At 46.1% G+C, this 23364-nt stretch overlaps 1 protein-coding gene across 7 annotated transcripts in view; it reads right to left on the bottom strand.

The window, feature by feature from the left end:
• KANK1 (KN motif and ankyrin repeat domains 1) overlaps nucleotides 1–23364 on the bottom strand; it is a 207596-nt gene that overhangs the window by 165080 nt on the left and 19152 nt on the right. For 3 of the 7 annotated variants that reach the window (XM_073878118.1, XM_073878116.1, XM_073878112.1), the window contains exon 2: nucleotides 17498–17582. The exons of 2 other annotated variants lie outside the window; for them this stretch is intronic. The gene's annotated coding sequence lies outside the window, so the exon portion shown is untranslated. Of the gene's footprint in view, nucleotides 1–8834; nucleotides 9010–11141; nucleotides 11233–17497; nucleotides 17583–23364 lie in introns of those variants that run through there. 2 more of the 7 variants (XM_073878115.1, XM_073878113.1) reach the window with 2 other exon arrangements.

Raw genomic sequence — 23364 nt, 5'->3', positions numbered from 1 at the left:
CCCAAGTCCTAGGTGTATTTTTTTTTCTTCCTGTTCTCCACCTGAAAGAGAACACGGTTTTTTAACATAACCACCTGCCATTATCAAGCCCTAACAAAATTAATAATGGTCTTACCACTGCGAATCAGTCCACAGTAAAATTTCTGTGACTGTCTCAAAAGTGTGTTTTTGCCGATGGTCTGTTCAAATAAGAATCCAAACAAGGTCGCACACTGCGCCTCATTTGCTGAGACGGTAAGAAGGCTACACAGCAGAGGGATGAGTCCTAAGTGAGTCTGGAACGAGAAAGGAGGCACGCATATGACTGAAAGAATTAAAGTAGAAAGAAGCCCAGCCCACCAAAATGGACAAAAAAACAAAACAAAACAAAACTAGAACTCTGCAGGAAAGTCAAAACCAGGGCAAGAGCCAGAGATAAGGCACCAATGGGCTGAGAACCGAAGTTGAGTAAGGAAAGTAATTGGATAAATTATTGAATTATCTTAATGGAACAAGGACATTAGATTTTAAAATCCGACTTCGGATCAACAGAGTAATGGAAGACCAGCTTTGAAAAAGAAAAACCTTACAGTGTATCTGATTCATTTCACTTCTCAAACCTTAGTTTCACAAGCCCATTTTTACATCGTGGCACCCTAATGATTACACTATTAGTTTAAAAAGATCTTGGATAGAAGTTTATATTTTATTTCACAGGGACCAAAGTAGGTGTAAAATACCACATTGGTACAACTGACTATTTCTAGCTCCTGGATTCTTATCCAGATCGCTCCACAGATTCAGAATGCTTACTTTATTATATATGTATATATATGGCTTTTTTTTTTTTTTGCAAAAAGAAAATGAATACAGCCATGCAATTTATCACGGCGATAGCTAACATTACAGATCATTTACCAAGCCAGGCACTGCACAACCACATGAGGTCGATAATATAATTATATCTAAGAGATGCAGAAACCGAGACTCTACGGTTAAATGATATTGTGAGGGTCACACCTCATAACTGACGGCACCAGGACTCTGAAACCAGCCCGGTCAAGCCTGGAGCTTAAGACTCAAGCCACACACAATCGGAGGAGAGCACAAGAAACCAAGGTTCCCAAACGCTTCGCCAGCAATCTGTAAATACACACTCAACTTCTCTCTGTGCAGCAGATACACACACGAGGGAATTTTTTACATGAGCAACCTAGGTTAATTTAAAAATAAGAAAATTAAGCAAGATAAACTAAGAAATTCTAACAAGAAACAACAAGGGTTGGCAAGGATGGCAGAGAGCAAGGGACTCCCATGCATTGTTGGTGCAAACTGGTGCAGCCCCTGTGGGAGACAGCACGGGCGTTCCTCAGAACATTACAAAAAGAATTATTATGATCCAGTAATTCCACTGCTGGGTATTTTCCTAAAAGAATACGAAAGCACTAATTGGAAGAGATATATGCACCTCTATGTTTATTGCAGCATTATTTCAACAGCCAAATTATGGAAGCAGCCCAAGTGTCCATCAATAGATGAGTGAATAAAGCGGTGTGTGTGTATGCATATTCTATTATAATGGATATCACTCAGCCATAAAAAAAGAATGAAATCTTGGGCTGCCTGGGTGGCTCAGTTGGTTTAAGTGTCTGCCTTCGGCTCAGGTCATGATCCCAGGGACTGAGCCCTGCGTCGGGCTCCCTGCTCAGCCAGGAGTCTGCTTCTCCCTCTCCTGCTACACCTCTCTCTCTCTTTCAAATAAATAAAATCTTAAAAAAAAAAAATGAAAAATTGCCACTTGCAACAACATGGATGGAACTAGAGAGTATAATGCTAAGTGAAACAAATCAGAGAAAGACAAATACCATGAGATTTCACTCACGTGATGTTTAAGAAACAAAACTAAGGAAGAAGAAAAGGGGCAAACCAAAAAACAGACTCTTAACGATAGAGAACCATCTGAGGGCCACCAGAGGGAAGGTGGGGGGGAGGGAAGGGGGAAACAGGATAAGGGTGAAGGAGGGCACGTGTGATGAGCCCTGGGTGTTACATGCAAGTGCTGACTCACACTATATTGTACATGTGAAACTAACAGAACACTGCGTATTAACTATATTGGAATTTTAAAAAATTCTACTAGGTCTCAGGATTTTTTTTGAGGTCCATTATCAGAAGTGGCTCCAAAACTTCCCTTCCCCCTTAAAATAAAGATTTCCTAAAATGCCTTCGTATTTAGTTATAATTTTGTTTTTCCCCGCTTGAACTAAAACAAAACAAACTCTAGAGAAAGAAGAAATAAGAATTATAACTTAGCACCCCTCCATCAACTTTGCAATATTAGAGGAGTACGATTTGGAAAGTAACTGTCTTTTTATTACAGCTCTGAAAAAGTTTAATGATTAAACATGATCGGTGACGCTCAGCTACAAAAAAATTAATGATGTTATTATAACATCATGAAGGTTAAAAAGTTTTTGTTTTTGTTTCATTTCTTAGTAGAAAGGTTGTCAGCATCTTTATCAGCACTAAAAGGTCATTTTTGCATTCCAAAGGAATTTTTTTCTCATCGTATTCTGAGAAACATACTTTCAAAAACACTTATGCACTGGGAGCCCACAGATCTTCTTAAATCAAATACTTCATATTCCAGTAACAAGTCTGGACACACCAAATCTGAAAGAATTTCTTCAGGCTTACTAAACCAGCCTATGTGATTTAATTTCCACCCAAATAGGAATCTTAAATTTTTCGGTTTCTGCAGGTAATTGTCATTCACAGCAAGGAGAGAAGGAAAAACCCAGCAGAGCTTTTGGCACTGAAATATGCCCTTCCACCCCCACCCCACCCCCAGTAAGGACCATCTCCATAATATACCAAGTAGAATATTTTACCTGTGGGGGTCTCTGAGTCCTGACTGACATTTGCTCATTTGACTCATCTAATGTAGCAGTATAGGCAATTACGGCAAACACCAGCAGAGTGGAAGTTTCATCCCTGTAGAGGTGATTGTACATCCAAGTCTCATGCCACCATGTACGTGGTGTAGGGGGAGGAGAGGCAGGGGACCCCCCCTCTTTTCCCGACAGTGAGGATGGCTCCATGGTGTCCCTGTCCCACTCTTGAGCCCTCAGGGGATTCAGATGAGGATTACAATTTGAGAATCACTGCAATCAATGATTGTTTTTGTTAAGTGGTCATTCATGGAGATTGCCATTATATGTGGGTTTAATTTCCACCAATACCATGAAGAGCAGTTGACTGATCTTCCAATATTCCTATTAGAATATATGCAAACACAGGGAAGATTTGAACTTATCCAAAGTTTTGTGTACAAAGGTGCCTAACGGGACAGTAAGCCCTTAGCATCCCTTTTTCTCATCCGTGGTCCTTAAAATAGTTGGTAAGAAAATGTCACTACTTGACTCAGATTTATTTGATGTGTGATGTTACTCGGTTGCCAGGATTTGAGGTGACTCCCAACAGCTGCCTAAAACAAACTTGACCCTGGAACCAGAAATGCATGGGACCAAGAGCAGGGACCCTGAGAGAGCCTGAGGTCAGGTCTCAGCTCCGCCATGTTTAAGCCCCAGTTTCCCCAAATGTAGAACAAGAAGTACAGTACAATCTTCATCACAGGGAAGTCATCAGGATCAAAGCAAGTTAAAGCCTCCCGCCTTGCACAAAGCAGTTCTCTCCATGCAAGACAGTCGTTTTATTATGACCCAACAGAACTGTTCAATCTTAAATACCTCGGAACCTACTTAAGTCTCTGGAAAAGAAAGGCTGCAAACATCTAAATCACTTTCTCTACAAAAACACGTGACTAATGACTTTTTAAATAAAGGTGACAAAACTACAACCACATTCATTCCTAACAAAGACTCACATGGTAGAAAAACAGTTCATTCTGCACCAAAAGCAGTGTATACAGCATCTAACCACAAACACCCTGATCAAGAGAGAACATTTCAAAATATTTTCTTTAGAGATCCCTAAGCTGTTACGGGGGGAAAGCCAAGGTGCAGTATGGACTTGCGCAGGTTAGTCAAGAATGCGATTGGATGAATTAAAGAAATTACGTCTTGGCAAGGCTGAAGTAGGGAGCAGGCATGATTCCAAGTTTCTGCTGGTTGATTCAAATGAGTCTTTCCCCTTGTTTTCTGCAGCCGATAACTTAATATTAAAACACATTTTACATTATAATTAAAAGATCAATAACCCGTAAGGAAAGAAAGCTTTCACTTAAGAATCTTTTAAATAAGCTGTGCGTTGACGTCAATGTCATTCCTGAATATTGTTTAACAAATGCTCAGGAGATGATGCCTTTAGTCTTCACGCAGATTTGGGTTTGCGTCCTGGACTAGCCGTTTCACCAGCTAACGGACCTTCTACTTGGTCCTCATCCTGTCCATTCTACACCAGTCACAGCATCCTAATCTGTTCCCAAGCAGGCTGAAGACCCTTCCTACCCCAGGGCCTTTGCACATGCTGTTCCAGCACTGTTCCCTCCCACCTCATCCCCCATCCCCCACCCAGAGCATCCAACTCCCAGCCTGCACCCAGCCCATTCTATTAGTCCTCTGGTCCCAAGTCACTTTCAGGGAAAGCTGTCCCAGCCGATGCTAGATTAGATCTTCCCGTTGCACACTCCTTTTACTTGCTTTAACTCCTGTCACAATTATAGCTGCATTGCTCTTGTGTAACTGTCCACTGAATGTCAATCTACACAACCAGACTACAAGCTCCATGCAGGCAGGGATCCTGTCTGTTCTCTGCTGTATCTCTAGCACCAAGTGCAGGGTCTAGAGCACAGGGGACAGACAGCATTATACACTTTTTTTTTTAATTTTTGTATTTCACAGAGAGAGAGCACAAGCAGGGGGAGGGGCAGAGGCAGAGGGAGAAGCAGACTCCCTGCTGAGCAGGGAGCCAGACGTGGGGCTCGATCCCAGGACCCTGAGATCATGACCTGAGCCCAAGGCAGACGTTTAACCGACTGAGCCACCCAGGTGCCCCTGAGAGACAGCATTATGAACAGTCCTCTAGGCATTATTTCAAGAAAGAGGGTTATCATCTAATGTCATAGCGTTCAGAGGTAAACACAGTTTTGGATCAGACGGGTTTTTAGACACACGGGAAAGTCAAATGAGAAAGTAAATTCATTCAACATCTTTCTGATTTCCAAAAGCAGAATCCAATCAAAACTGAAAAACAACTTTGGGCCCTCTGAGTTCAGACAGACAGCTACCTTCATATTCAAAATCCTGGGAATCATTCTTATAAAACCCAATGGCCTAGTATCCTGAAACGGGTATTAAGTAGCATCATGGGTAACAACTCTATCTCCCATCTACTCAGTCTGGATGAAAGAGGGCAACAGGCAAACTGGTCTGTTTTCCCTTTGTCCCCATGGCCTGCCTTTGTTCTTCCCACCTTATTTTCACCTGTATTGCAACCGAGAAAAGTCTGAGGGAGGGAGAGAGGCTCCCTGGTCTAACTTTGACCGTCCAGAGCCAGACAGGTGGGACTGATAATTATTTTTTTTAGGATTTTATTTATTTATTTGAGAGAGAGCGAGAGAGAACACGAGTGGGGTGGAGGGGCAGGGAGTGAGGGAGAAGCAGGCTTCCTGCTGAGCAGGGAGCCCGACTCGGGACTCGATTCCAGGACCCTGAGATCACAACCCGAGCTGAAAGCAGACGCTTAACTGACTGAGCCACCCAGGCACCCAAGGTGGGACTAATAATTAATCATGAGCTGCCATCTCCCTTCATGGCACGTTCTTCATCTACCTCCCTCGGCCCTCCACGTTAGCTGTCCTCCCGGGCCCCTCATCTCTTCTCCAGCTTTCCCTTCCTCTCCCGCACTCAGCTCCTGCCAAGACGGGAGACACAGTGATACAGCAGCTAGAGGGCTGGACCTAAAGCCTCCTAGAGCTACATGATCTTGGAGAAACTGCTGAGCAGGGGGCAGGAAATTAATCTGGAGCCCAGGAAAAGGGGGAGAGGAGTCTGATCATGTCCAGAGATAGACAGCTCAGGGGAAGAAAGAAAAAGCAACTGGAGAAAACAAAGTGATTACAGAGATTTCTCCACGATGGCTGCTGGGCCTTCTTCCTCTGAAGCCCTTCCCTCCCACAACCCCGAAGACCAAGAGCGGAGAGCTGGCAGAACCTCACAGGCTGCCGGTCAGGGCCTCTCACTCCTGAGAGAATTTAATCTGATAAAGGAGTCCAGGTTCCTTGTGGTCGCTGAGGTTTTAAGATGCCTTATCTGTTCGTGCTGCCTGACCCAAAGGATGATACTGCTGAAGACCTGCAGTCAGGCTTATGCATGGATGTGGGAAGATTGGTGGGCAAGTACCATGTCATTCAAGAATGAGTGGGTTTTTGTAATGGACACCCTAATTGCTTTCATAAAACCCCAAGATTAGAGCCTCTCTTCAGAATTACTGATATCTAAAAAGGTACTAAAAATTACGACCTCAGGGGGGAACCTACCACAGATGAAGTGTGCATATTTATCCCACCCACAAGCTGATCTCTTTTTTTTTTTTGGAACTTGTTTTCTGACTCTCTGCATCCAACCCAGTGGTCTGGAGACTGCTGACATTCCAGACATGCCCCCAGAGAAAGCAAGTCCCCACTCCAGAGGGCCTCAGAGTCATGTGGAAGAGAAAAGACCTAAACCCACCAAGGCGGTCTTCCCTAGGGAATATTCTGACCGCCCCCCACCCCCAGGACTGTGTGTGGACAAGCCCCCAACCCTAATTAAGGATCATTTTCCCTTTAGAAGCTCTCAAAAGACAAAAGCCGTCCCAGGAAGAACCTCGCTCACTTCCTCCAGACAGACAATAGGCAGCCACCTGCTCGGGGCTTTATTCACCAGCTTCGGAGTTCCTATGTGATGGAGTCACTGCCTCTTGTACCCCGGACATGCCAAGGAGGAGAAAGAAACAAAGGAGCCAGGTGGCTGGGGCGGAGGAAGGACTGGGGTGGCTTCTCTCTCACACCCCCACGGTGCAGCCTGGGGCTGGCTGCACCCAAGGCTGCTCCTCATCTCAAGCTGTCTGCAGGGACAGCTGTCTGAGCCACAACAGGAAAAGGAAGGGAAAACAGTCCTTCCTAAGAACAGCCTGGTCTTTCATTCTAAGGGAGCAAAAACTGGTAAACACGAAACACAGCCTGTCTTCAAACACCATGGAGCTTCCTCTACCGGTCAGGTTTGATCTGCCACCAACTCCTTGGCAATTCGGGCAGAGTGGGGGGCTGGAGGCAACCGGCCCGCGGTCACACCCACGGCACGAAGTCAGGGTCTGGATGGGGTACTCCACTCTCTCTGCTGGAAGGTTCTAGAATAAGAGGCCTGGAAGAAGAACTATCAAAGTGAGCAGGAAGAAGAAATAAAATCACAGAGAAGAAAAGTGGAAAATTCATCATATATGCTTTCTTTCCCTCTGTTTTCCTGTGCAGTAAGTGGAAAAAGAAAATAAACTTCTTTGAAATTACTGGTGATATTAAAATGAAAAAAAAATTTTACATGATTTCATCTATAATTTCATGCAATATGTAGCTCTTTAACCAGACTTTAAAATTCTGGCTCTTTATATATTTATACCTATTTTCCCCCTTCATTTTTATTGCATAAATATAACATGGTCATTACAAAACATTTTAAGATCCTGATCAGAAAAAATTTCAACCAAATTAGTCTAATTCCAAACACTGTTAGCACTTTAGGACACCCTTTTCTATTTTTTCCTATGCAAACATAGACATATAAACACATGGTGAGTTGGGGGAGGATCTTTGTTTATAAAAATTTCCTTATACCTATGAGATTTTTTTTCCACACAAGTCATGCACATCTGTTTGTTCTTGTTTGCATTCTCTTTGCAAATGTTCTCAGCAAATATCCCTGCTATTTACTGCTAAAGCAGTCCTAGAAAGCAAACGAGGGCATCTATGCATGATGCCAGAGATTAAGAGCCTGAAGTACCAAGTTTGCCTGCTGCAATCACAAAATCAGGAATCCTCCATACACCATGGACAGACCTTTAGAAAGCCTTCCTGGGTTAGGAACTACAGTAACCCTAACAAAGGAGTTTGGACCCTTCCCTAGAGAATCACCTGTTGGTTGACTGAAGGGAGAAAAACCCTGAATCATCATTTCCACTGAGGGTCTGCAATAGGGTTTAGAATGACTGCTGATATTATGCAAGGCTGGGTTATTTACCCATACAAGATATCCTTTCCTCGAAGGAATTACCATCAAGAGTTTTCAGCACACATCATAAGAGGATCTGGCCAAACCAGAAGACCAATAGTTTTTTCCCCTTTTCCTGCCCTCCACCACTTTCCTCTTTCACAGCACGGGCTGGTTGGCCACAGAAGCTGAAGATCTATAGTGTGTTTTACTATTTCGTGGGGTTGGAGACAGAGTTAAGACTTTACAAACAGACACACCAAAGCCACGCGTGTGTCATCTTTCCTGTGGTACTCAGTGTGCAGGAAGGGAAGTCTCATCAGCCCTATCTCTTTAAATTATATGAAAGACAATTTAATTGAAAGGGGCCTGAAATCCAGCTCTATATCCAGCAATTAATTCAGAAAGGACATGCCCACAACCAAGGCTCATCATGCATTCAACTTGGCCAGTGGCTCATTACCATTACCACCATTTTAAAATGAAGCCGCTTCCTGTGCTTAATCCACACAGTCTGGCTGTTTTGAGCACTCTTTGCCAAAACTTAGTATGAAGCTTGTTTTCATTTCTTTCAGGGGGTTTAGATTCACCCACTGTGGCAGGTAAAACATTTCTGAAGACAGAAAAGACCACTTTGCTCTTCAAACTCACCCTGGACGCGCCACAGCTGTTCTGTGAATTCAGGTGTCTCCCCACTGACAGGATGGTGCAATACATTTTTCTGTCCACTGGACCCAGGATGCTGCCAGCCTCACGTTAGAGGGGCTCACAAGACCTAGCCGGCCACCTTCTGCACTGTGCGGAACCCAGATCATCAGACAAGCAGCCAGCATCTGGTTCGTGCTCCAATCCGAGAAGGCTGGAAACGGACAGCGAGAGAGGGAGCTGCTAATTCATTCCTCTCCTCCTCATCCGCCCCAAATGTTTCAACAACAACTGACCCGGGAACACAGACTGGACACTGCTAACATAATGAATGAGTTAATGTGTCCCCGCGGGGGCTGGGAGAGCTGCTACAACCCTATCTGGTGAGAACCTTGTGTCCTCTTTCCTTCCCAAAGCCAGGAGCGAGGCTTGCTTCCAAAGACAAGGAATACTTCCGGTCTTTCTCCACGCCTGATGGTCGAGGGGTTGCTTGATGCACCATGCGTTAAAGCCCTATCACCCTGACAATGAATTACGGGCTACTTTCAATGAGCCGAAGCAACATAACATCTCTCTGGGGCCAAAACAGATTTTCCTGACCGAATGGTATTAAAATACAGATGTCTTCCAAGGTGCCCAGAAACAGAAATGAGGACACAAGAGTACCTTGCATCACAATGCTGGGGTGGGCCGGGGTGTGTGTGTGTGTGAGAAATGGGTACAGGAGAACAGTTGACAAGCTACAACCTGATGAGAAAGGGGACATGGCCAAGGAGACAAGAAGAGACAGCCACAAATGAGGCTGGAGCAAAGCACAGAAGGACCCTGCTCCCCGTTCCACCTTCGGCTCCTGCCCTCCCACGCCCTCCTCGTCTCAGGCAGAGATCCGGAAAGGTTCGCCTCCACCAAGGTTTCTCAAGCTTTGTACAACTGGCATTTGGGGCTGGACAAGTCCGTGATGTGGGGGCTGTCCTGAGCATTCAGCAGCATCCCTGGCCTCTACCCACTAGCCGTCAGTAGTCCCCCACCCCCCTTGGTTCAGTTTGTAACCAAAAATGTCTTTCACAGATTGCCAAATACCACCCCCGCCCCCGACTGAGCAAAACTGCCCCAGACTGAGAACTGCTGATGGACCGTCAGATGCCGTGCGCGGGGGTACGGTCTGCACCAGACAAGGGCAACAGCTAAGGGGGCCTGTGGGAGCGGCTCACTCCCCCCCAGTCCACTCACCGCACATCCAGGGGCACAGCTTCTTCTCACGCCCGCGAAGGCCAGCAGAAGCACTGCTTTACACACATCCGCCCACTCCACCACCCTCAGCTCTGGGTCCAGCGGGCATCCTGCCCTGGAAACTGCTCCTGCCGCCAGATCCAACACACGACTCTGTTCCTTGGACCCCTCTGGACCCGCGTCCTCAAGTTCCTTTGCAGGCTCCTCTTCAGGTGTTGGCCCTAAGCCCCCTTCTCCCACCCTGGGCCTCCACCCCGAACTGGGCGATCTTCCTCCTTCCCAGCTGCGTGACCATCTGCACCAGGGAGCCCCCTACAACTTGCACAGTTCCCACTGACGCTTCCCTCTGATGTCCCGCAGAGCCTAGAACTCAATCTGCCCCAAACTGAGCTCATCTCCCTCCCCAACACCCTCCTAGGCTTCCTCTCCCTGAGGAGCAAGCAGCTGGGCCTCCCAAAGGCCTGGGCACGGCGCTGGACGCTTCCCACTCCCACTGGGTCAGCTCACGGAGACTGGCCTCCCCACAGCTCCCTGCTGTCCACCTCTCTCCGGCCCCGTGGCCCCTGCCCAGGCTAGGTTCCCTTCCGTGGGCGCTACTGCAGGTACCTCGGCTCTCAGGCCATCCTCCTACCCCCAGGCTGCAGGGCCTTTCCCCATCTGTACTCCTAGTTACAGAACTCACCGGGCTTAAAACTCTTCAATGATTTCCCACCACCCTTGAGATCAAGTTTAAAATTTCTTAACGTGGCTAACCAGGCCCTTTAGGACCTTACCCCCACTCCGCACACCTCCCCCACCCGCCTACCCAAATTCACCCTCCACTTTGAAATCAAACTCAACTCTCTCTCTTGGGTTGTGAACAAAGACGCTCTCCCACCTGTGTCTGGAACAGCGCGCCCCTTCCAAATTGGCTTCACCTGGCTAACTGCAGCTCCTACAAGAGGTTTCAGGGCTTGAGCCTCCCTGCCCCCCACCCCTACTGTTCCCCGTACTGTGTGCCCCTAACAGCCTGTCCTTCCCTTTCCCTAGCGGGGCACTTACTCTGCAGCCAAACATGCCAGATCCCCCACCCACACCCCCTACCTGTCGGCTTCTGCCTGGTTCATTCCTCCGCACGGTGCTGGCAGGTCCTCTGCTAACTGCTAACCTCTAATTTTTGATGGCTCATCCTCAATAGCGAGTACCAGTCCAGGTGCCATGGTGATAGCAAAATATATACATGATGTGGAACGAGCCTCAAGAAAAACAGGCAGGCAGGGAAATTACATAACACGAGGCGTTCTACGTACTCAACAGGATGTCTGCAGATGGAAAGCAGGAAAGGGGAAGCCTGGGAAAACAGGAGGTTAGGAGATGCAGAATGGGGAAATTATCAGGCCAACGTGGAGACCGTCTGGAACCTCCTGCAAGAGAAGGACTTAGACTCAGGTTCTGAAAGCGGCAAGGGGCACATCGATGGGCACAGAAGTTAACCCGGGAGATGTCAAATCTTGCAACGATTAACCACTTTTGTCATCAGTTGAGTTTATCAGGGTTTTTTTTCAAGTGAAAACTTTGTGAGCAGTCCCTCTGCTAATTTTCCAGTGGCCCCAAAAACATGACATCCAACAGGGACTCGCTGGTGGCATGAGAACTACGGGCCACAGACCTAGGCTGACCCTCCCGCCATAAAAGCACAAGTAGCAACCAGTCGAAGGCTTGGGATTCCTCAAACATCAGTTTTCTCAAAACAGACATAACTGGACAGAACTACTAATAAACAGGTAGAGTGAAATGTTAACTTCTTGTTACCTCTCCTCACACTTTTGTTACATGACACTGAAAAACTGGAAACATTTCAACCAATACCCTTTACAGGTATCATTCCTGAAGTACGTACCCTGCGGGATGTCCTACAATACACTTTCGCTCAATGCTCACAGCCATCCCCTGAGGGGAGTTATTATTATGTCCACTTGACAAATGGGAAACAACTTCTGAATCGAGAGGAGACCGAATTCTCTGTCAAAGCTGACTCCTAGCCCTTTGTTCTGCGCTCTTCTCGACCAAGTAACTGACCAAGGAAGAGCCCCCCTGCCGCTGAGACCCGCCTGTTTGAAGGGACTTTTGCAGGTATCTATAATTAAGTCAGGAATGTTCCAACGTGAACTAGTTGCTGTCATTTTAGTTTTAACATCAGCTCTGGCCCCGAGGCAAAATATGCCTCCTAAGTACTTCAGATCGTTTTGTCAATCGCGGAGTAACCTTTACTAAAAAGCTCTCAGTTTCTTTCCTTCTCCTTCCTGGATGGTGGGGGGATAAAAATCCCAGAATGCTTAAGACTTCTGCCTCTCCTTTATATCCAACTTTTTACCCCCAAAAAGGGGTCCCAGGCCCCTTGGGCTTTGCACACAGTCTCCTGATCAGCTGTCTGGGAAAAGAAGACATTTACTCTGCACTCATTACACGTCAAACATTTTGCGACACCATGTTTCTTAAATACAATCATATCCTACATTGGGTGCTATGATCACCTCCACTTTACATATCAGCGAGCGGAGGCTGGGAGAAGTCCAAAGCCTGTGATCTTTCCACTCTGGAGACCATGCTGACTCGGCCACGGTCAGCCTGTCCATGCTGCCCCAACCCCCACCCCCACCCCGAGAGCTCTGCTCCGAGACCAGAGAAGACAAAGATCTTAACAAAGATGGCGGGCACTAAGCCCACTAAGGGCAAGATGCTATGAGGAAATAAAGGAGCAGCCCCTCAGAGAAATCACATCTGTTAAAACCACAGCTGAATAAGCAGAAAAGAGAAGCCCGTCCTTCTACAGGTTTCTCAGCCTTGGCACTACCGACGTTTTTGGCTGGATAACCGTCGGTTGTGGGGGCTGCCCCGTGCATGTAGGGCGTTCAGCAGCATCCCTGGCCTCAAGCCACCCGATGCTGGGAGCACCCCTCCCCTGAATCGTGACAATCAAAAATATCTCCAGACATTGCCAAATGTCCCCCAAAGGGGCAAAGTCACCACCCTCCCCCACCACCACCAAAGCCCCTTGAGAAGCACTTATCTAAAGGAGGTGTCAAAATACATAGTAATAACTGGTCATTTTGGGGCCTTATCTTCCTTGCTGAGGTACCAGCTTTCCAGAGTTCTTGTTCTACATACTCAGATGTAAATCAACCACATGCAGAATTTCCACCTTAAAAGAAAGAGTCCCCTCAAATGACTCGTTCATCAGGAGCTGAGCAGCATTTAAGTGACAGTGTTTACATTCTCCCAGACCTGTGGTTTGTTGAAAAATTAATCTATCCCATCCACGCTTTGATCTCCAAGCAAATTATTTCCTGAGACAAGATTTAACTTGTGAGGACCCTACAGGCTAACCAGCTATCAGAGCGGAACTGGCATTGAGTTCCAGGTGGCAAGGGGAGAGGGTGCTTCCCAACCCCGCCCCCAAAGGGACTCTGCTCAGAAACACAACCAAATGTCCCTGGTGGGGGGGGGGGGGAGTCTGATTTTCCTATGAAATTTGCGTTCAAAGGAGAAAGAGCTTTTGAGGAGGTGGGTCAGTTTTATGCATCAGCACTAGTAGTTCTGTTATGGAAGGTTTTTTTGTTGTTGTTGTTCTTGGTTTAGTTTTAGTTTTTAATTTCACAGTAAAGAGGAAAGTCACACCCAAGTGGTCTCCTTGCTTCTACGGCTTGTTTTCACTTTAAGAGGAAAGGAGGAAGCCTCTAGTCTTCCAACGGCTCTCGCTCATCTCGCACCTGTTGTACAAGGTGCGTGCTGCTGGCCAGATGAGCCCTGAATAAAAATGCTTTGTTGTATCAGCAGCTGCACGCTTGACCAACAGGAATGCTGGCTGCAAACGAAGACCAGAGAGTTAATTTTGCTAAGAATTTATACCGTACTTTGTGTGGTGGGCAGAAGAATGTACCCCCACCACCCCACCAACGATACCCAAGTCCTAATTCCCCAACCTGAGTATGTTATCAAAAAGGACTTGAACATGTGGTTAAAGTTAAGGACCCATGAGCTGAGGAGAGTTGCCTGGGTTATTCTGGTGGGTGCAATGTAATCATGGGAGCTTGAAAGCAGACAGACTTCTCTGGCTGTGGTCAGAGATCCAGAGATGGGACAGAAGATGAAGTAGCCAGAGAAATCTGAAATGTGAAAGGGACTCAAATCACCATTGGTGGCTTTGAAGATGGAGGAAGTGGGTCTTGAGCCAAGGAATGCAGGGGGCCTCTAGAAGTTGGGACAATGAGGAAACAGATCCCCCCCCCCAGAACCAGCCCTGCCCACCCCCTAATTTGATTCCCGAGTCCTGTGTTGACCTTCTAACCTACAGAGCTGTAAGAGAATATATTTGTGTTGCTCTAAGCATTAAATTTCAGGGTTCTGTCATGGTAGGGATAGAAAGCTAATATAGATCTGGTGGCTAGAAGTGGGGTGCTGTTGTAACAAAAACCAAGAAACGTGGCCGTGGCTTTGGAATTGGGCGGTGGGTGGGCCTGGAGGAATTCTGCGGAGCATGGCAGAGAAAGTCTAGACAGCCCTGAACAGACCTGTTAGGAGACATATGGATGCGAAAGAAAGCTCAGGAGGGAGGAAAACTAATTTGCTGTCGAGACACCTACATTGTCAAGAGCAGAGGAAATCACAAATACTAGCAGTCTAGCATTCGCTGCCTACTGCGGGCTAAGAAAGTGAAGCCCCCAAGTGGGGGAAGGCGCCTGACCACCGGAGGGACAATCCTGCAGTCCCATCACGTGACCTGGGGCAGACAACGTAGGTGAACCACACTTAGGGATGGCCTCAGCTCCCACCTCACGGGACTACAGGGGTTAATGAGGTCATGCAGGCAGAGCCTTCATACAGTGCCTAGCACAGGGCAGACCCTGGAAAATGGCTGGACAGGAATGCATGTGAGTGTAGAAAGAAAAATGGCTGGAGAGGAATGCATCTTTCCTTTCTCCCACAGGAAAGCATGTGATGAGTCCTCCCTAGGGAAGACTGAGGGTCTAAGCATAAAAGAAGGGAAGAGAGGCAGACCTGGATGTTCAGGAAGCCAGTGCTACATAAATCAAAGGCAAGATCTGGGAACTCAATGGGGCTATTCCAAAATGCAAGAGACAGATGGACTGAGGCCTGGGGAAGCTGCCCAAGGCAACAGAGAAAGACAAAAAGGGGGCCGAGTTGTTTCTCTGGGTGACTCTATTACTGGAAACGTGCCAAGTGCAGTCTGAGAACACTGGGCAGAGACACTGTGCCCCTTTCGGTGCCAACTTGGACAGGAAGTGATGCGGCTGGGTCCCACGGTCGGGAAGCCAGCAGGAGGGGGGTGACGGGGGCATCCTCAAAGAAAGACATCATTTTTAATTCTCCAGCCTGGCTTCCTACCTCAGCCTCCCCTTCTCCCCCGCCTCCCACCCATCTCCATCCCACGAAATTGTAATACACAACGAGAATTAAAAAGACCACAATTGTTCCTGCAGGGGCATGACAAAGCCAAATTTTGCAGAAACCCCTAGAATTTTTTACGTAGGAGGAATGACAGGTGTTTTCCTATTGTAAGAATTTTTTAGTTTGGGGGGCTTTCGTAAGGTTTCTGGGAGAAGACATCCCAAGGAAAGAAAGAAGGCGCCGAAAGCATTCGAATATCCCTTCTGTCTCTTTGCATCTGTACCCCGGCTATAAATTACAGTGGTTCATTCCCCAGGATTCTCAGTCCAGAGTTAAATGTCAGCCAGCAGGCTACTGCCTAACTAAGGGAGAAAAAGTTACCTTAGGAATGATGAAGCTAAAACCAAGTGGCGAGGAATGAAACCCGTCTCCCCTAGTAGGTTGGTTAAGATAGGCGTCTACTGACACAGTCCTCCTCGCCTGCCTAAGAGTCACATTTTCTTTCTTTCGAGAAAACCTCTTAGCACCTGCAGGGAAAACACCACTTCTTCCGTTCCTTTCTCCTGGTGGTAAAATGCACAGACCCCCCCCCCCCCCGCCGCAGTGTGATGAAGGCATGTGTGTTTATGAGCCAAGCACATGTACCCACTGAACACAATGATGCTTTCAAAAAAGAACAAGTTTCAAAAGTTCTGCCAACAATCCCATTGTTTTGGATTCACCAACTGGAAAGGCATACATTTCTGCACGACATTTTCTGAATTTTGTCAAGTTGGGTAGATCTAAAGGCTCATTCTTCACACTCCCACTATTTGTCACTCAGTGCCCTTTCCAAGTAGACCCAGATCGGCAGTTATCAGAGCAGATGCATTATTTGGGTGCACATGACAAGAGAACTGGATCTCATCTCTGCCCACACATTTTCTCTGCTCCTCAAGCTGCAAGCCTCTGCTAACCCTGGGGGATTAAAAACTAAAAAATAACAGCAGCGTAAAGGAGCTGGATGGCTTATCCTCTCTACCTTATCTCAATCCAAATCTACAGAATCTGGGAATGTCGGCAGGTGAATCTCCAGATCCTCCTACGAATAGAATGTGCCCCGTGTGCCTAGTGATTTGGTTTGGCTTCTCATCAACATGGGAAGGAGGAGATATGGCTCGGAGACAGGAAGATAATGAACCCAGCTAGCTACTGAAAACGAATTCCAGCCTACTGTTTGAAGAGGAAAACAACACAATGGGTGGGAGCTGTTCAAAGCTCCCGGGACCTCTGCCTCGGCTTTTGACCGTTTTTGACGGTTTTGACCAAGCTGGAAGAACCAGCCTCTCTTATCTGGCACTTCTCACCAGGATGATCCGGACACCACAACACGATCCGATAAAAATGATTCGCAATTCAAAGAAGTCGTACAGTTCAGGACCGGGAGATCCTAACGGTGTTTTCTTGGAGGATAAAAATATACATGTCTAAGACATTCTATTTTATATGCCTCTTCCAGGGGCATAAGAGTTTTCCTACCTTAAGTACTTAGACTGTGCCAGACACTTTAAATGCCTTGTGCACTATTTGATCTGTTCCTTACACAGAACCAGTAGCAAACTATCTCCATGTTCATTCTTCACTTGAGGAAACCCAGGCTTGGAAATGTTAAACAACGTGCCCGAAGTCACAAATTGGCAGACCCAAACTCCACACCCAGATTTACGCTCTTACCCCAGGATTAATGCCTATGATACACCATCATCGGCAACAGACTCCGAGAACAGCAAGTCCTCCTCCAAATTGCCCTGGGGGCTCAACAAATTTTACTGACAAAATTAATAATGATCTCCCTTTTTCAACCACCTTCGCTCCTGCATGTGAAAACCTCACACACCCAGCTTTGCCCCTGTCTGACAAGAAGTCACAATCCCTCCCTGGAGCTGGCTTCAAAGCAAAGCAAATATCCCAAAGTGCCTTCCTCTTGAAAGAGTCACCGACCGGGCTCCAATTCCAAAATCGTTCTGACCCGCAACCACACGGTGCTTGACGTATTACCTTCCGGGACTTACCCAGCCTCCGACCACAGCCACCTCCCAGCTCCCTCCTGCAGCTGTGTATACACGGTTGATCATCCCACAACGGCAAGGTTGCTTTCTGGCCAAGAGATAAGAAAACCCACGGTTGATGGAGATGCTACCGTTGGTAAGGAAATCTCTCATCTCCTCCAGAAATCTGGAAGCACATTTCTTCCTAATACAGTCAGGCAGTTTTACCCACTTTCCACTGTTCCAAAATGAGTGATTAAGACCGTCCCAAGCTTAACTGGCAAATTGTACGCTCAGGCCAAGTAGCTTAGCAAAGACTTTCTAATAAGAAAGGTATTGGAGGTATATATCCGAACATTAAAAAAAAGTATAAAGTAGAAGTGGTTGCCTGGGACCAGGAGGAGGGGGAAACGGGGAGTTAGTGTTTAACGGGGACGGAGTTTCTCTCTGGGAAGATGAAAAAGTTTTGGAGACAGAGAGTGGGGATGCTTGCAGAGCAATGTGAATACACTTAATGCCACTGAAATGTATACTTAAACATGGTGAAGGTGGGGAAACGCAAGCCAAACGCACACTGACATTCAAGTGAATGCTTCTTTTTGAAACCTCTCACTTACAAAGGGAAAGGAGGCCCTAGCACCTTCCAAAGCAAACCACTGAAACATCCTGGGCCCACTGCAGGCGCTACATGGAAGAAATGAAACATGAGTTTTAGGCCCAGAGCTCCTTAAAAAAAAAAAAAAAAAAAGAGAGAGAGATGAATCTCCTGAATATTTTTACTCTGCATATACTGTATGTCTAGGTGAAGCCAAAATCCCCTTCGAGTCCTCTGAGGAAAGGACTGACCGCTCGTTAATATTTGTATGTTGAAGTCTTAACCCCCAAGTGATGGTATCTGGAGATGAGACCTTCGGGAGGTAACTGGGTTGAGGTGAGCTCATGAGGGATCAGTGCTCCTTGAAGAAGAAGAAGAGTGACCAGGGCTCTTCCTCTCTCCACACACAAGGACAGAGCAAGAAGCACCAGCAAGGAAGTACACTCACAACTCACTCTCACCGGAACCCACCCATGCAGCACCTTGATCTCGGACTTCACCCTCCGCCACTGTGAGAACAGGGCTGTTAAGCCATCCGGTCTGGGTATTTTGTTACGCAGCCCCAGCTGAGACAGGTCTCCTCTTTATTATATTTGTGCTTGCACTCACATTCAGTTAATGGTTTAAATTCGTTACCGTCGGGAGGAAAACAGTTCCTAAAATGAATCACTCGTGCACAGGCACTTTGGGCACCACGGCTAAGGTGGGCATCCAGATGAGCTCTCTTCTCTTTCTCGGTGTTACGATACAATATGGCAACAGCCTGGCTCACACAGACACGCGCGCACGCACGCACACACACACACACACTCGGGAGACGTGGAGACTATTTCTTCCACATTCTGAGGTTTTTCAGAGTAAGGCCAGAGACAGATGCCAAAAGGCTGTCACGACTCAGAATGAAATGGTCTCTGGTTCACTGCAGTCTCTTTTTGTCATCTCAAATAAAGGCTCTGCACTAGGAAAATCACCAAGGCTGCTGATACTGGATTTTCAACACCTGAGAATGAACCAAGTTGCAGCTCAAATGTCTCCGAGTCCCCACCACCAAGCCTCTTCACCCAACTCTCCAACTTGAGAGTTTTGCTTTGTGATTACTGACCTATTCAATCATGTTTAATCTTCCCTCAAGACTAAACGCTCTAACTTGTAAACCAATTTTGATCCCAAAAGTGAATAATTAAGTATTTTTTACCTGTTTTGGTATCTTGTTTCACCCCACTGGAAAAAAACAAAAATAGTAAGCCTCACATTAGCAAACTCTGAGCTGAACCAACCTAGGTCAGTGTACCTCTGAGTTACATAAAATGCTGATTGGTTTCCTTTAAATTTTGCATAATTCACCTTTAAATGCCACTGCGAAATTGGTAGTTAACAACCACATCAACAATAAAATAAATAAAATAAAAACCTAATCCTCCCTAATATCAAAACAGGTTGGAAAATCCTCAATAATGAGAAGTGTCACAGTTAAAACATGAATAGCAAGTCTGATCAACAGAACAGAAATGTCAAGAAATGGACACACAAGCATGCGGGATTTAATATATGATAAAGGTGGCATTTCCTATCAAAGGAGGTAAATGGATTATTAAGTAAAGGGCTGTGAAAACCAGGAGCCATCTAAAAAAAGTATACAGGGCTCCCTACATTGTAAAATAAATTCAAGATGGATGAATAATATAAAAAATAAAAACTGAGGGCGCCTGGGTGGCTCAGCTGGTTAAGCGACTGCCTTCGGCTCAGGTCATGATCCTGGAGTCCCGGGATCGAGTCCCACGTCGGGCTCCCTGCTCAGCAGGGAGTCTGCTTCTCTCTCTGACCCTCTTCCCTCTCGTGTTCTCTCTCATTCTCTCTCAAATAAATAAATAAAATCTTTAAAAAAATAAAAAAATAAAAGCTGAAAGCAAAGAATTAACAAAAGCAGCCCCGGACAATTAAAAAAAAAATTTAGAGTAAGGATGGCCTTTTTCTCTTTACGGTATTAAATTCAAAGGCCTTAAAATAGGCAGCTGATAAAATTGCCTACAGGGAGAAATATAACATAATCCAAGTCAAAAGATGAACAGTACACTAGGAACATCTCCAACTCTCATCACACATAAGGGGCTCATTTCCCTTGGATATAAAGTGACACAAATTGGTCCCTAACAGCCCAACAGCAAAGGACAAAAGAGTTCACAGAAGGTAAATACAAAGTGCTCCTATGGACTCATGAAGGGGTACTCAACCTCCTAGGTGAAATGCAAATTAAAACCACATGAGATACTGTTTTTCACTTATCACATTGGCAAAGATGAACAAGTTTCATAACATCCCATGTTGGCAAGGATGTGAATAAACAGGTACTTGTGTATCTTGCTGGTGAGAGTATATGTATTAGCCCAGCTTCTATGGAAGACATTTGGGGCAAAATCTACTCCAACTACAAATGCCAGGTATCCCTTCACCTGGCGATCCCGTAGTTAGGATTGTATCATACGTAAGCAAAATAACCTACATGCAAAGTTATCTCTTGCAGCACTGTTGCAGATATCAAAATCAAAAGGAAATCTATCTAACAAAATAGAGTATCTGTACAAAGAAAATACTATGTTGCTCTGTTTAAAACTATAAAAATGTAAGAAAAACTCTACCTATATAGAGGAATTTCAAGATGTTTGGTTATATGAAAAGAGCAAGGTGCATAACAATGCATGAAGTATGTTATTTGGGATTTTAAAAGGGGAAAGAATATGACAACACACACACAAACACTTTTTTATTTAGTGTTTCTTACTTATGAGTATCTTTAGAAGCAAGAACACTGATTGCCTATGAGGAAGGAATAGGAAAGGAGAAGAGGGGTCGGATGATTTCTACCTACACAATGAAGCCCAGCTGCCAATACAACTTAGCTCCCGGCATCCTGGTAGCCAGAGCAAAAAAGGAAATACAATGAGTTACACAACTTTCATAACTGGGGGAAAAAAATCAAAAGTCCCTGTTCATCAGGAAACAGATGGTTTTATTGCATAACATGAACCAAAGCATACGCTTCCTTATAGGAGGGAATGTGAACAGCACAGTGAACCCCTATTAGCAGCTCACTAGACAACAAATATCTCTGAAGCACTTTCTATGTTTCCAGGCTCTGTTCTAAGAGTTTGGGATGTGTGAGCCAACAAACCAGATCAAGAGCCCTGCCCGGGGAAGTCCATATTCTGCCGGGGTAGACAGACAATAAACATAATAGGTGAGTTACATAATATACTATTATGCTATGGGCAGAAGGACAAGGAAGGACTCAGGGGAATGAAGGGGTGCAGAAGGAGGCTGGTTTCAATTCTGAACCAACAGTCAAGGTACTGCGACCAACAGTCAAGGTACCTGACGTGGGAGCCAGCACTCAGCATGAGCAGGGATGGGGATGAGAACACTGGAGGGAGAGAAGCAGCCAGTGCCCAGGGGAAGCACACAGGCAAGTCTGAGGAAGACCAAAGGCAGGCCAGTGCTCTCAAGCAAGGGAGGGGGGCGAGTACAGGAGAGGAAGTCATACACTACCAAGGGACCAGGTTGAAAGAGTCCCAGAGTTCACTGTAAAAACTCTTCCTCTTCTGCAAACAGGAAGCCAACAGAGGGCTTGAGCAGAGAAGAGCCATCACCTGACCTTTGTTTTTAAAGAACCACCGCTGAGACTGGATCGCAAGGACCGCAGCAGGGCCACCGGTTCCGAGGCTGTTGCAGTAATCCAAGCGAGAGAGTGGACGGTGGAAATGGGGAGGGGGAAGCTTCTGGGTAAATTCCTAAGGTAGAATCAGCAGGATTTGCTAATGGATTGGAGTGGGAAAGAAAAGAGAGTGAAGATGAACACACAGTTTTAGGGTCTTGCCAACAATGGAAATAGGAAAGGCTGTGGGAAAAACAAGTTTGGGGATAAAGCAGGAATTCTGTTCCGGCCACACTGAGGTGGCCATAGGAGACGTCCAGGTAGAGACAGGAGGACGTAGTTGGACATACAAGCATGGAGTTGAGGGAAAAAAGTCAGAGCTAGAGAAATAAATGTGAGACTCACCAGAATATTAATAGTACCTGAAGCCATGAGATTAGATGACATCACTGAGGGAGTGAGAGTCTACAGAAAAGAAGAGATCAAGGACTGAGCCCTCTGGCCCTCCAAAAATCAAGGAGACGAAGAACCAGCAAAGGAAAGTGAAAAGGAATGGCCAGTGAGCAAGGAGAAGAACCAGCAAGTGTACAAAAACTTGAATATGAACATGCTTTCTATTGTCCATCAATAACAGCAAAGGGCATGAGGTCAAAGTTCAGGGAAAGCACTTCTTCGAGAAGCTACGGCACAGCAGGCCAGGTGTTTAGCTTCTGGCCAATTCTGGCTTGATTACCAAGAGCCGTCAGCACCGAGGGAGGGTAGTGAAGGGAAAGCCAGAGCAGGTCACAGGCTAGAGGTCAGGAGAGCACAGACGGGCACCCACTCCTGGCCCGAGGAGTGTATCAGAGTTTGCAGAGTGACCCGGGTCAGATGCCAAAGTAGCTCATTGGAAAATACTAACTCCAAAGCCAAAGTCAGTGTGCAGTCCCTTCCTGAGCTGTTCCTGCCCACGTGCCCATTATACCACTGCCTCCTGCCAGTTTAATCCCACTCAGTCCTGGGCCTGCACCGTAGACCTCACAGCACACCACGAGCCCCTTCTTCATTAGTGAAAGGGCCCCGACAGAGTCTCTTGCCTAGACCCTGAGTACAAGGGCCAGAGACCCCAGGGACCCCTGAGCGTGCACACCTGTTAGTGAGAACAACAAGGGAGACAAAGGGCACAGAAAGGGGGTTACTTGGCTTTCCTCCTCTCTCTGCACACTTCATATACATTTTAGGGCCTCTTAAAATGTTTGAATGCACCAAGTAAGCCTACTTTATGTATTTATATCTAACCTCATCCCAAAAAGGGCTTCAGGCAACTTTCAAAATTAGACTGAATTATATTTACCTTAATTTTAAAAACAGAAGAAAAACATCAAATGCAGAACAAGGGAAAATATAATGGAATAGTAAACAACGTCTAAAATAGGAAAATGACATTCATGAAGCTGTACATGATTGTTTAACAGCAGGATACACATTTGGCCAAAGCAATAAGGAAATCACCATCTCATATGAGACTCGTATCATTCAGTACATCAAAATCTTCCAATATTAGGGCCTAGGGGAACTTTTCTAATGCTTCTTCATAAAAGGGCCACTGAGATAAATACCCAGTAGTGCAATTGCTGGATCGTATGGTAGCTCTACTTTCAACTTACC

Source organism: Callorhinus ursinus, unplaced genomic scaffold (genome assembly GCF_003265705.2).
Source record: "Callorhinus ursinus isolate GAN/ISIS: 27379988/994484 unplaced genomic scaffold, GSC_fseal_2.0 scaffold28, whole genome shotgun sequence".
Lineage (NCBI taxonomy): Eukaryota > Metazoa > Chordata > Mammalia > Carnivora > Otariidae > Callorhinus > Callorhinus ursinus.
Note: the sequence above shows the minus strand (reverse complement) of the source record. Positions and strands in the feature narration are given on the sequence as shown.